This window comes from Triticum aestivum, chromosome 6B (assembly GCF_018294505.1).
Source record: "Triticum aestivum cultivar Chinese Spring chromosome 6B, IWGSC CS RefSeq v2.1, whole genome shotgun sequence".
In the NCBI taxonomy this organism is placed as follows: domain Eukaryota; kingdom Viridiplantae; phylum Streptophyta; class Magnoliopsida; order Poales; family Poaceae; genus Triticum; species Triticum aestivum.
The window spans coordinates 22,876,289-22,891,406 of record NC_057810.1 but is presented as its reverse complement, the minus strand read 5'-3'; positions in this window follow the sequence as shown (position 1 = coordinate 22,891,406).

Genomic DNA, 15,118 nt, shown 5'->3' with positions numbered 1-15,118 from the left:
ATGTTTTTGCACCAGAGTTTAACCTCGTCGGCCGTGAAATTTGTGCCGTTATCAGTGATGATGCTGTGGGGGACGCCAAAACGGTGTACTATCCCGGATATGAAGTCTATCATAGGTCCGGATTCTGCCATTTTAACCGGTTTGGCCTCAATCCATTTGGTGAATTTGTCCACCATGACCAATAAGTATTTGTGCTTGTGGGTTCCACCTTTAAGGGGTCCAACCATGTCAAGCCCCCAGACCGCGAACGGCCAGGTGATGGGTATAGTTTTGAGGGCTGTGGGTGGCATGTGGCTCTCATTAGTAAAGAGCCGGCAACCGACGCATCGTTGGACTAAGTCCTGAGCATCTACCCGGGTTGTCGGCCAATAAAATCCTGTACGGAAGGCCTTGCCTACAAGGGCCCGGGTTGCAGCGTGGTGCCCGCCGAGTCTGGCGTGAATTTCAGCGAGGAGATTTCGCCCTTCCTCTTCGGAGATACACCTTTGAAGGACTCTGGTTGTGCTTTTTTTATAAAGTTCTCCCTCATGGACCTTGTAGGCTTTAGATCGCCGAACTATGCAGCGGGCCTCATTTTGGTCTTCGGGAAGTTCCTGCCTGATTAAGTAGGCTAGGAATGGTTCCGTCCACGGGGCAATTATTGCCATTATTTCGTGGGCTGAAGGTGTTATTTCATTGGCTGAGCCGCCGATTGTGTCAGAGTGGTCTGAGTTAGGTGATGCCGCTGGCTCCGGATTGTTATTTCCGGACTCCTCTTCCCATAATACGGATGGCTTAAGAGCCGTTCCAGGAAGATGTTCGGAGGGACGGCGTCGCGTTTTGCGCCGATGCGTGCCAACACGTCTGATGCCTGGTTATTATCCCGGGCTACATGGTGGAATTCGAGTCCTTCGAACCGAGCTGACATTTTTAGGACGGCGTTGCGGTAAGCTGCCATTTTCGGATCTTTGGCGTCAAAGTCTCCATTTACTTGGGATATGGCGAGGTTTGAATCCCCGCGCACCTCTAGGCGTTGAATGCCCATGGAGATTGCCATCCAGAGGCCGTATAGAAGGGCCTCGTATTCGGCTGCGTTGTTGGAGTCCATGTACATTATTTGAAGTACGTATTAGAATGTGTCTCCAGTTGGGGACGTCAAGACGATGCCAGCCCCCAAGCCAGCCAACATTTTGGATCCATCGAAATGCATGATCCAATTGGACTACGCGCCGTACTCTTTAGGGAGTTCGGCTTCGGTCCATTCGGCGACGAAGTCAGCCAGAACTTGCGACTTTATAGCTCATCGTGGTTTGTAGGTTATGTGAAATGTTAAAAGCTCAATGGCCCATTTTGCAATCCTGCCCGTTGCGTCGCGATTGTTTATAATATCGTTGAGAGGTACTTCGGAGGCCACCGTTATGGAACACTCTTGAAAGTAGTGTCGCAGCTTCCGGGATGCCATGAACACCGCGTACGCTATTTTTTGATAATGCGGGTACCGGGACTTGCATGGAGTTAAGACAGTGGATACGTAGTACACTGGTTTTTGAAGAGGGAATCTGTGCCCTTCTGTTTCTCCTTCGACGACGAGTACCGTGCTGACAACTTGATGTGTTGTTGCAATATATAATAACATAGGTTCGCCCAGGTTGGGCGCGGCCAGGATCGGATTTGTTGCCAGTATGGCCTTTATTTCTTCGAGTCCGGCCGTGGCAGCATCCGTCCATTCAAAGTGTTCGGTGCACCGGAGGAGGCGATAGAGGGGCAGAGCCTTTTCTCCCAAACGGGAGATGAAGCGACTTAGAGCCGCTACGCATCCAGTTAGTTTTTGTATTTGCTTGAGGTCTTTTGGAATATCCAATTGTGACAGAGCTCGGATCTTGGCTGGGTTTGCTTCAATTCCTCTACCGGATACAATGAAGCCCAAGAGCTTTCCGGCTGGTACTCCGAAGACACATTTTTCCGGGTTGAGCTTAATGTCATATGCTCGGAGGTTGTCGAATGTCACCCTCAAGTCGTCTACTAGAGTTTCGACATGTTTGGTCTTGACGACCACATCGTCTACGTATGCCTCTACTGTTTTGCCTATCTGGATAGCCAGACATGTCTGAATCATGCGCTGATATGTTGCGCCGGTGTTTTTGAGTCCGAAGGGCATTGTGTTGAAGCAGAATGGCCCATATGGAGTAATGAATGCCGTTGCGGCCTGGTCTTTCTCCGCCATCTTGATTTGATGGTATCCGGAGTATGCGTCGAGGAAGCACAATGAATCGTGCCCTACGGTAGCATCGATAATTTGGTCGATGCGAGGGAGAGGGAAAGGGTCCTTTGGACTGGCCTTGTTAAGGTCTTTGAAATCGACGCAGAGGCGCCAGGATTTGTCCTTTTTTGGTACCATTACTAGATTGGCTAGCCAGTCCGGATGTTTTATATCTCTGATGAATCCGGCTTCTAAGAGTTTGGCTAGCTCCTCTCCCATTGCCTGTCTTTTGGGTTCGGAAAATCGCCGAAGAGCTTGTTTGACTGGCTTGAATCCTTTTAGGATATTTAGGCTGTGCTCTGCCAGCCTGCGTGGGATTCCTGGCATGTCTGAAGGGTGCCAGGCAAAAATGTCCCAATTTTCCCGAAGGAATTCTCGTAGTGCAGCTTCTACATCAGGATTTAATTGTGCCCCAATGGAGGCCGTTTTTGTGGGGTCCGTTGGATGGACCTGAAATTTGACTATTTCGTCTGCTGGTTTAAAAGAGGTGGACTTGGGCCTCTTATCGAGTATCACATCGTCCCTATCCACCGTGGAGCGCAGCGCAATTAGTTCCTCTGCCGCTAGGGCTTCGGATAATGCCTCTAGGGCCAGTGCGGCTGTCTTATTTTCAGCGCGGAGTGCTGTATCTGGATCACTAGTGAGAGTGATTATTCCATTAGGTCCGGGCATTTTGAGCTTCATGTACCCGTAATGGGGTATAGCTTGGAAGATTGTGAATGCCTCTCGCCTTAACAAAGCGTGATATCCGTTGCCGAATGGGGCCACTTGGAACGTGACCTCTTCGGACCTGTAATTGTCCGGCGAGCCGAACACTACATCTAGTGTGATTTTTCCTGTGCAACGTACTTCTCGACTAGGGATTATTCCCCTGAAGGTCGTGCTGCTTCGCTCAATGCGGCTCCAGTCAATTTCCATTTTTTGAAGGGTTTCCTCGTAGATGAGGTTTAATCCGCTGCCGCCATCCATGAGTACCTTGGTAAGACGAAAGCCGTCCACTATCGGACTGAGGACCAATGCGGCTGGTGCTCTAGCTGTTCGGAATTTAGGTTCGTCGCTCGCATTGAAGGTGATAGCCGTGTCGCTCCATGGATTTGTTGTTGCTACTTAGTAGACTTCGGCAAGGCTGCGGATTGTTCGTTTCCGCATGTTATTTGATGCGAAAGTCTCGAAGACTGTTAATACCGCACTGGTACTGCTGGGCTGGTTGCCCGGGGCTAAAAAGCCTTCGCCACTTTTGGCCACCTGCCGTAGTATCCAACATGCTCGAAGGCTATATGTTGGAGTGGCGCCCTCCGTAGTGTGGATTTTGCAGGGTCCGTTGAGCCATCCCTCCAGTACGGTTCCGTACCCTTTAGGGGTTTTTTGCTTTTTGGTTTTTAACCTAGGTGCTTGAGTATGACGCACCCTTTTATTTCGGACTGGGGTTGTACTCAGGGCCGGATTGTCCCAAAACCTAGTTTCGGTTTTCCAGGCACTCTCCATCGCGCAGTATTTTTGTACAATGGTTGCTAGGTCGGCGAAGCGTGTAACTTCGCGATGGCTGATGGCGTTTATGATTCCCCTGTCCGTGCAATTGTTGCAGAAAATTGAAATCGCGCTTTCTTCACGGCAGTCCTTTATCCTGTTCATAACCAGGAGGAATCTGGCCCAGTAATGATGTACTGTTTCATCGGGCTCTTGCCGTATTTGGGATAGATCGCTTATGTTTGGGTGGGCGGGTGGAATTAAGTTCGGAACCCCGCCCGATCTGAGGCTCAAAGGCCAAGAAGCTTCCGGATTCGGAAGCTTGGTTTGCTGGATGCTTTCCAACAAATCTGGTCCGATGCCTGGCTTTAGGTTCAGTATTTGATTAGCGTCCGACCCTCCGCGGGAATTCGGCATGGAGGGATCGGGAATCCGGACATAGTTGGTTTTTAACATAGAAGAAGAGTCGCCGCATTGTTCCTCTACCACAACAACGTGGTGGGTAACCTGGGGAAAGTTAATTTCTCTCAGATCGGTTTTAAGCCCAATTTGATCGTAGTCGGTAGCGACTCCCAGGGCGGCGATGCGATCCAAGAGCTCGTTTACGGAGGAGAGCTCAATCGGATCCAGCTGCTTGGCAAATTCCGAGCTGACGTGAAGATCACTTTCAATGAGCTGAGAGGTCATTGTCGGAGCGGTGGCCGAACAGGCGGTCATAAGAAAACCGCCTAGCCGGATAGTCTGGCCGGCGGCCAAAGCTCCCTTGACGACGGTGCCGTCTTTAAAGACGGGAAAAGGCATCCTTCCTGATGGTGACGGCACAGAGGAACTCTCAATGAAAGCACCAATGTCGGTGTCAAAACCGGCGGATGTCGGGTAGGGGGTCCCGAACTGTGCGTCTAGGCGGATGGTAACAGGAGACAAGGGACACGATGTTTTACCCAGGTTCGGGCCCTCTTGATGGAGGTAAAACCCTACATCCTACTTGATTAATATTGATGATGTGTGTTACAAGAGTGGATCTACCACGAGATCAAGGAGGCTAAACCCTAGAAGCTAGCCTATGGTATGATTGTTGTTCGTCCTATGGACTAAAGCCATCCGGTTTATATAGACACCGGAGAGGGCTAGGGTTACACAAAGTCGGTTACAATGGTAGGAGATCTATATATCCGTATCGCCAAGCTTGCCTTCCACGCCAAGGAAAGTCCCATCCGGACACGGGACGAAGTCTTCAATCTTGTATCTTCATAATCTTGGAGTCCGGCCGACCATAATAGTTCGGCTATCCGGACACCCCCTAGTCCGGGACTCCCTCACACCAGAATCGGCATACCAGTTGGTATCTACTCCATATGACTTGTTCGCTGCTGCGAGAACTTTCTTCTTTTGTGAGTTATCATCTGCATAGCGCCACTTGCATTCCTTTGCAATATGATTAGTTTTCTTGCAAATCTGACATTTTCCTTCATATTCATCATACCCTTTGAAGTTGTTATTGTAGTTGTTCTGGCCTCCCCTGTTGTTGTTGTAGAAGGGGCGACCACCATTGTTGCTGTAGTTGTGTCCTCTGCTGCCTCTGGAGTTGGAGTAGTGACCACCATAGCTACCATCATGGTTGCCACCACCATCACCGTAGTGGCTGCCGCTGCCACCATCGTGGGAGTTGGAGTAGTGGCCGCCACCACCGCCGACGTAGTGGCCACCACCACCGTTGCCGTCATATCCACCGCGGGGAGAGCCACCGCCACCGCCACGGTAGCCTTTGGAAGGGCCACCCCGTCCGCGGGAAGCGGCGTTGGCCGACGATTTGAAGGCTTGGCCGCCTGTGCCCTGGAACATCTCGACCCTCTGGTCGAAGGTAGATACCATGCCGAAGTGTTTGTCGACGGTGGTTGGCTCAGGACGCACATCCAAGGCATTGATGATGGGCTGGTATTCCATGTCGAGCCCGGATATGATGTGAGATACGAGTTCGTCCTCATCTATGGGTTTCCCGGCCGCTGCAATTTCATCAGCAAGACCTCGCATATGGCCGAAGTACGCAGCAGCAGACTGGGTTCCCTTCTGGGGAGTGGTGAGGGCGATGCTGATATGATTGCAGCGGGAGCGATATTGGGCAGAGAACATGTTGGCGAGGGTGTACCAGATGGCATGGGAGGTTTCAAGGGATGCTACTTGAACTAGGACTTCTTTTGAGAGATTGCGAAGAAGATAGGCAACAATCTGTTGTTCTTGGATAAGCCAAGGCACATAAGCAGGGTTCACAACCACCTGATCTTTGCCCTCGGCGTTCTTGCTGGTGATGGTTTTTGGTAGTGCTTCTAGGGTTTTGTCGACGTAGCCGAAGAGGCCCGCTCCCATGATCTGGGAATGGGCTTGAGCACGCCAGAGAACATAATTAATTGGAATGAGTGAGGGCTTCGGAGACGTTGTTGTTGTGGCCGGTGGAGACAACCGAGGCGGACGTCGACATTGTCGAGTTTGGAGATGGAAGAGGGGTGGACTGGAGGGGTAGCTAGACGAAAGGGAAGAGGATAGCTCTGTATACCATGTGGAAGAATGTATCGAAGTGTCTCAACCTCCAAACAGGAGGCCCGCAGGGTATATATTGATTATGTTGGGGCGCACCTCCCAATAGCGCATACATGTATCGTAACAGAGAAGAGAGATGCAATCAGGATTACAGGAGAAGAGATAGAAAGATAAACGAATACATTGTTAAGATAAATCTATCAAGATGATGTTTAATAGTACGGCGAGACGAGACGAGACGCATAATAGTACGGCGAGTCTGCTTGTTACGAAAATGGAGAGACGAAAGAAGAGGTTGCCCCGACCCCCCGAGCAGTTTTGCCATTCCCGGCATCTCTCTCATCATACCTGCCTGCTTGCTCACTCGCTCGCTTTATGAAGCTTTGAACATGCAATGGCAGCATGAAAAAGCAGAGAGGGGAGACTTGCTACAGAGTAGTACTAGTGACTGCAGTGTTCACAGGAAATTTGTACGGAAGCCAACTGCTACATGCATTTTGGGAAGAGATGAGCAAAGGAAAACCAATGCCAAGAGATTCTAACTACGGAAAAGAAAAACACTCAAGATTGCAAGAAATCTGAGCAGGAAATTCTCGTTCAGATGGTTCCATGTAGCTAATCCCATGCAGTCCTCAAATTTATCTACCTATGGAAGCAAAGCATACACACTCAAATTGTGTTGCCTCAGCCCCTGCACCCTTTATCTACTGCATCATGAGCATTCCCAGCAGAAAACATGTCTCCCAAGTCCCAACATAGCACACAAATGAGGCCATGAAATTTGTTCCCGTGGAATTTCAGTTCCCATGAACCAGGAAACTGATTTCCCACTAAAAAAGTGATCACCAAATTGACCCAACCCTTGTTTAGCCGCTTTCAAAAATCAGGAGAAGAGAACTCTCTTCCATGTGCAGGTGTTGCTCCCTTTGTTTGCTAGTTGACTACTACTGGATTGATAATCTTGGTTCTCTAACTGAGGTAAATACTTGCTACCGTTCTGCTTCACCCTTATACTTGGGGGAATCCCAACTTCTCCTGTGGGAGCAAGCAAGATTTCTAGTGCCATTGCCAGTGAGTTCTTTACAAACAAACAAGTGTCTTCACATCATCAAATTACTCTCTTGTTATCTATCTTTCCTTATTACTTTTTATCTCTATTTTCTTCCATCTTTGCTTGTCTATAATTAAAAATACCAACAATACATTTTCGTACTATTTATGTTTCTGTTGTAATAGTCCTGATAATACTAAGCTGTTGGATTTTACTAATACCCATAATAATGATTTTAGCAGCACTCCTATTGCTCCTTCCACCACTAGTGCGGAGTCTTGTGATACTAAACCTGCTCTGTTAAGTCTCGTTATGAAAGACCAATTCTCTGTAAATTATAATGAAGATGCGGCTGCTCATCGCCACCAGACGACCACCACTACCATTCATCCTTCCCTTCGACATACTTCTCTTAACCGTACACGGGTCTGGATCAACCCCAAGATTCCCCCCCCCCCCCTTACGGCAGGAGGTGGGAGTCGCGTGGTTCAGGTGCGGCACAGGCTCACTCAACAGGACGACGATTGAAGAAAGGAGTAGGGAAGAAAGAAAGGAGCGGGAACGAGGCGTGTGTTGGTGACGTGGGACGGTGGCTGCCATAGAAGGGATAAGAGCGATTTGTGGAGACGAACAGAGAAGAAAAGACGAACCGTTTTGCTCACTTAGCGGCGACAATAGAGGTAATTCATGTTAAATCTAAGGGTAATTTTGTGATGGACAGACACAGAGCTTCCTCCCTTTATATTAGTTAATAGAAGAAGGTATAGATACAGATATAGACTAGTGATATGTTAGTTGATTTGGTAGGTTCAGGAAACTCCCTAATGCATTATATCTTAGAGTGTATCATATGCATTAAATGTGCACATAGATATAACCCCTTCAATGCATCATATCTTATTGTTGTATCTAAAAAATCTTATTTAATGTGCCTCGTGAGAGAAAAAGCATGAGGTTTTTTGGTTTTGGTGCCAATGATTATATCTAGAAAAGATATTGTAACTCTTTCTTTCCTCATTATAAATCGGGTGTCACATCCGATTTTTGAATATGTGTCATGGGCTGCTCTTATATGAGCACAACGACTGCTTTTATGTATCAAGATTGGTCTTTCCTCTTCCTATAAGAAAAGACATTAATTTAGGAATTCCAAACTCACTGAAAGCAATGAGTACATTCACCAAAAGCAGTGGGTACATTTAATAAGTAAATCTATTTGATTCACTAGTGCTAGTATTCATTTGATTAGATATTAATTTCATGTAGCAAAAGAAATAAATACACCCTCAATAATAAGATAGATAATATCTTAAGGATTCTCCAGCGTGGTCTCTTATATATAGATGAACGAGTCGCCATGTACTGCACCACAACAACGCGTAGCTAGGTGCAAAGTGCAATGGCCACTACTACAATAATATATGTAGCTATGGTTCTCGCCGTGTTTGCCGTCATGTCCTATTCAGCCCACGCCGACGACGACTTCATCTCCCGCACATGCAAGAAGACCAAGAATGCTGAATTGTGTGTGGACGTGCTCCACCAAAATATAGATAGCGACGACGCCTCCAGCGAGCTCGACCTCGCCAACATCTCGCTAAAAATAGCCAGTGCTACCGCTGACTTAAACGTCGAGTACACCAAAGACTGGGTCAGGCACAGCCGCCACAAGCCCCAGCGGGGAGCGTTGGTTGCCTGCCGCTTGGCATATGCTGACGCTGTAAATGACCTTAAGCTTCGCGCCATACCCAAGTTCCACAGCGGGGACTATGCTGGCGCGATAAAGCATGTGTTGGCTGCTAAAGGCGCCGCTGATGCTTGCGAGAACGCGTTCAAGTGGATCAAACTGGAGCCGAGACAGCCGAGCTAGATCGCCATATGACGGAGCAATGTGGCGTCTCTGGTGAACTCATCGGCCTGCTTATCCACAAGTGATAAATCAAATCCATTATCAGCTCATTTCTGTATGTTCCTATCAATAAATAAGTTGGTCCGTCGTCTATCAAAATATTTTGGTCATTGCTGCAATTACGAACTAGTAGTAAAAGAGCTTGGCAATGCAACGGGAGAGAAAATAACCATGCGCCCCTATCCGAATAACCATGACTCAAGACCTTGATAGGTCCATGTTCTTTATTTCAAAAGAAAAGTATATTTTTTGTTTCTCAACCCTTTCGAAAGTTTAGATTCCGTCCTTTAACTTCAAAACCAGTAAATCTTAGTCCTCAACTCTTCAAACCGGATAAGTTTAGTCCATAGTCTCAGCCGACCCGGTATTGCTGCTGACTCGGCTTGGTTTTCACCGGTCGGCGCTGATGTGGCAAAATTTCTCTCTCCTACCCATCCTATCTTTTCTTCCCCTTCTGTCTCCAGTGGGCATTTGATCCAACAACTCATGTGCGCCCCCTGCACTTCCGTCACTGGCACCACCACCTAGGAACATGCCAACGGCACCACCTGCCGGACCTACACACCTTGGCTAGTCATCGACAACAGCTGCCGGTTCCCGGGGTTCGGCCTCTCAACAGGTCGCGATGGCCGCTGTTGTAGACATTCCCGGCTTCGTCCTCATCACCGATGCTCGATGGTGGCATGGTAATTGCCAAAGCGAGAGCCGGACAAGCTCCTAGTCCAAAGTTGTGTGGGTATGGAGGCGCACAATAAGGCAGAGCTCACTGTTCTCACACACCCCGGACGAGTATGTGTGCATTACTGTATACTTTGTCTATCTCCGGCATCGAAAGGTATACGAACTCAGTTTCCGGTCGGGGCCGCAGTCCCGCCTTGGGCAGAGCTTCCCAGCGCAGTTGGTTGTCGCAGATATAAAAGTCGCTAGCTCGACTTTGGACCAAAAGTGTAGTTTGCTGGGTTATTATCTTTTGTGCGAATTGAAAGATCTGAACATTACAGGTCTCAGGTTCGATCACACTTCGCTCCCTACTAATTTTATTTATTTATTTCCATTTTTCAACAAAACCATGTCCACCTCGCATGAAAACCACCCAAAGTGGAACGACGGACTAAAGTTATCCGGTATACAGAATTTAGAGACTAAGTTTTGTCGGTTCTGGAGTTTAATGATCAAATCTAAACTTCTGAAAAAGTTGAAGGATGAAAAATATGCTTTTGCCTTATTTCAACATATGGCAACCTATCTGTGTTGCCTCTTATTCTCCTTCTCATACTCGCGGATGGTGGCCTTAGTGCTCACACAATTACACCATTTTTGATTGTGATTAACCCCTAAGTCGGCTCTCTCTCAATATAAAATGGGAAATCTTAGTTCTTTTACCCCTGTAGGTTTTGGCTAGCCATGCATGTGTAGTTATATATGTTTTTTTTTTCATCTCCAACCTTGTTTTGTTGAGGTGTTCATTTTCATTCCAGATCGGCACTAGTACGAAAGAAAGATGGATCATGCGCTATTAATTAAGATTGCACCCTAACTCCCTCCGTCCAGAATTACTTGTCGCACAAATGGATGTATCAAGTAATTCCGGATGGAGGGAGTTGCATATAAAATTGAGTAATAGGTAAAAAAACATTATATCTAGCTTTTACACATTTTTAATCAAATGTCGTCTATAACATGTTAAAATTGAAGTTAGGCTTTATAAGATGGGCCTATTCCAGTTCTGCCCCTAACTCGAACCCACTACTCAGTTTTGCCCCTAATTTTTGGGTATGCTCAGTTTTGCCCCTCTGCCGTTAGTGCCACTTATAGAAATGCCCCTCCGAGCCATTACCATCCAGTCAAAGGGCGTTGACCGTTTTCTGGGCATCTACTGGACATTTTTGCCCCTGGAAAAAAATAAAACAGAAATTACAAAATAGAAGAGAAAGGACACGCTTACCTTTTGGCCCAGGACAGCCCAGTCAGCCCAGCCAACTGGCTCATCATCCTCCCCCTCTGCCGAGGCCGAGGGCATGTCGCCCACATGCTCACCTGAGTGTCGCCGCACCCGTGGCCAATGCCGTCGAGCGGCCGCGCCGCCATGTCCCCGATGCCCGCCGTCAAGCTATGAATCACCACGCCAGCGATAGAGACGTCGGGTGCCCTTCAACTTCTCAACCGAAGCCATCTCTGCCGCATCTGTCCGTCGGCCGCCATCTTCGATTCGCCGTCGTTCGAGATCCCCTGACGCTAAATTACCGTCCCTGAGATCCATATGTCGCCGTGGATCTTCTAGACAACTCACCGATGAGCCCCTCTTCGTACAACCCCCTCCTCACGATACCTCGCTCCGGCGGCCGTAGACGGGGTACATGTGCTCGCCATCGGGCCTCGGGAGTCTTTCTACCACTCTGGCATGCACGCGGTGAGGCCCTCTCCCCCGTGCCTTCTATCCCCTCTCCCCCGTGCCTTCCAGCCCCTCTGCCACCATGCTTCGACCGGCGCCGTCGCTGGCCTCGGCCATGGCCGAGATTCCGACCATCCCTGCTCGCCCTGCCACTTCAGTTCGAGTCCGAGCAAGCCCAAGCGCATGCGCAGGACGAAATCATCGCCGTTTCGGTCGCCGGACAAAGCTCCCATGCCCTCTGCCGTGGCTCGCCGGCGGCTTAACGCCGGTGGTTTGACTAGGATTAGTGCGCTTCCTATGACAGTGGGGCCTATTAATTAGTTTAACCCTAATCCTAATTAGTGAGACTAATCTGTGTGCCCTAACAGTTAACAAAACTACTAATCATTTAGAAAAATAACTAGACACTTACATGTGGGGTCCCACATGTAAGTGAGAGAGAGTTTTTTTTTGTGACGGGTCCACATGTAAGTGAGTGAGAGAGTGGATATGGTTTTTATTTTTATTTTTATTCAGTGGGTCCCACCCGTAAGTGACACATGTAGTCAGGGGCAAAATGTCCAACAAACGCCCAGATAGCGGCCAACGCCCTTTGACTGGACGGTAACGGCTCGGAAGGGCATTTCTGTAAGTGACACTAACGGCAGAGGGGCAAAACTGAGCATACCTAAAAATTAGGGGCAAATGTGAGTAGTGGGTTCGAGTTAGGGGCACAGGTGTAAATGTCCCTTATAAGATATGGATGTTTTTGGAAAGCATTTGATATGGACTGTCGGTGGATTAATCCAAATATCAAGGAGGTTTCTTTAAACAATCGAATGTTTTTGACTCACTTATACCTAGACAGCGAGTTGATTTTAAGAAACAGCAAAGGGTTTTCTATAAAATGCAAATTGTTTTTCCGAAGACACTTAAACTTGGACCACAAGTTGATTTCAAGAAACAACAGGGGATTTTTTGCAAAAAAGCATGACGGATAGAAAGAAACATGTCTCCTTTTATTAGTAGGTATAGATGATCCCTCAACTAAAAAAGAAATTAGGCATATATGAACATAAAATTGGGTTTATAGCGGCTATGACGTTTTGCAAGAAAATAGGACATCTGAAGTATGTGTCATGACAAGACAAGGTTGAGTTTGAGAAATACCAAGAAGTTGAGATCTCATTTGTTGAAGCAAACACGAGGAGAAAAAGAGTCCTGAACTTTAGTGCTGGCTTGAGGTTGCCTGGAATAAGGATCCCCGTATTATTATTATTATTATTATTATTATTATTATTATTATCATTATTATTATTATTATTATTATTATTATTATTATTATTATTTGACTTCGTGGTATTTCTGAGAATTAATCGCTCAGAACCATCACATATGTGGATAGGATAATGGTTTGCCTCCGGTTTTGCTGAAAATCATAAAAAAATCACTGCCTCAGCGGCATGTGAGTAAAAAATCGCACAGATTCAAAATTAAGTTGTGTCTAACAACAAAATTGACAGGTGGAACTCGTCTCTCTAGGCCATGGTTTTGGCTATCGAACACCAAGAAATTAACGGGGGGAGGGGGGCGGTTACTATGGTTGCATGAAATACGGACGAAAACCATTCAAAATTTTCAAATGTAATTTGAATTTAAATATTTGGAGCAAGTCAAAGTGGTAAGGCACTGTTATTTCACAAGAACGTGTTCAAAGCGCAGTGGTTGTTGCTCGTAGCCCTACGTCCTCGTTTGCCGATTAAAGGCCGATTCCCCCCTCCCCCTCCCTCCCCGAACCACTAGACAATCAATTGGTATGTGTCCTTACTCAGTTTTTGTTATATTTGACTATACATTGGTTGTTTAAATTTGAAAAACCTTTTTTCTCGAAATGCCAATATACTGAGGGGGTCAAAAACTCTGTAACCGCGCGGTAACTCAAAATTTCGAGCGGTAACCAAGCCCCTCGTCCAGGATGATGTCGTGAAGACTTTTCCTAGGAAAGGTTTGACCTGCTAAGGTGGACGAGGCTTCCTCCTGTCTACCACACCTCTTATTGCCCCTTCCCTCTCCTTCTTCCTCCCCACATATCTCTCTCCCTCACCAATAGCCCACCTCCTCATATCTACTTCACTACCCAACTGGCGAGCTCCGGGCTTGATCTCCTCCTCTCCTCTCCAAGCACGAACCCGCTCTCCCCATAGTGCAGGCCGCATCGAAGCCGCAGCCCAAACACAACACGAACATGAACCTGCAAGTGAAATGCACACAACCAGCACACTACTGTCCTTATTAGCAAAAACACATGACAATAAAATCGTGACAAAATATACCACACAGCAACTACTACCAGTGAAACAAACACTTACCAGATTTTAAACCACTCTTTTTGACGGGGCAAAGTGAACACGTGGTGAGAGAGGTGACCGCGAGTGGCAAAGACCATTAATGGATTGGTCGGGATGGGCTTGGTCGAAGACGTGCATTTGGTTCGACCCAGACAACTCGGATAGGCGCGGTCTCACTCTTTACCTTCTCACTCTTATTCTCTCGTGCTCCCGCGATTTCTCTCCTCTCTCAGATGGTGACAGCAGGACCAGTTGGTGCCGTAGGGGGCATGGCATCCACCACGACGACGGCGGGGGAGGGGGCACAACATCTCACAAAAATGAGGATGATTGTTGTGGCAGCAAGATGTTCCATTCATTGTCTGCACTGTCGGACCATGCGGCGGTAACACTCGTCTGTACGGTGGTCGAGACCCCGATGGGCAGCCGCCCCTGGACCACTAGAATCAGAGGCGTTGAGTGCGTTACTTTACCTATGTCTATATCTCTGTCGGTTTTGCAATTAGTTTTAGACCTTATTTGCGAATTTAGGTTTAGAATACTGTTGATGCAATGCATCCAATGTTGTACTGTGGTGTTCATTTAAGGTTTTATTTAGTGTTGTACTGCAGTGCGGATTTCGGGAGTGGTTGCAGTGCACTATTTTAGTTCAATGAGTTGTGTTGATGTCTACCGATTATGGATTATAGATATATTTATTGTTGGTAATTAGAGTGTGCAGATTTAGGGAATTATTCAACCATTAGTCTATATTGAGTGTATGAGTTACGAATTACGAGCGGGAGCGTGAGCCAATGAGAGGGGTAGGGGAGGGATTAAGATCGTGCATGTCCAAATCGTCTCGGTCAAAGCTAACATGCGCCCCAACCGAGTCCGTCCCGTTTGTGTCGTTACTGGCCGTTTGGCCTATGCACCTCTCTGTCCACTTTGCCACGTAAAAACAGGACTAAAATCTGATCAATGTCTTTTGCCACTGTCCCGTAGCTGTGTGCGGTGCATTCTATCACGATTGTATTGGGTGGTTTTTGGTTATCGATCGGGAATTCGGGACATCAATTATGGTTGTTTTATGCATTTCACTCCGCCCCTTCCCATCATCACCATCGTCACCCTATGGTTGTCGGCGCGGATGGGGCAGGGTCTGGAGGGATGGTGGTGCCTGAGCACCCTTGAGAGCGTGTCGAAGAGACGTCGAGCA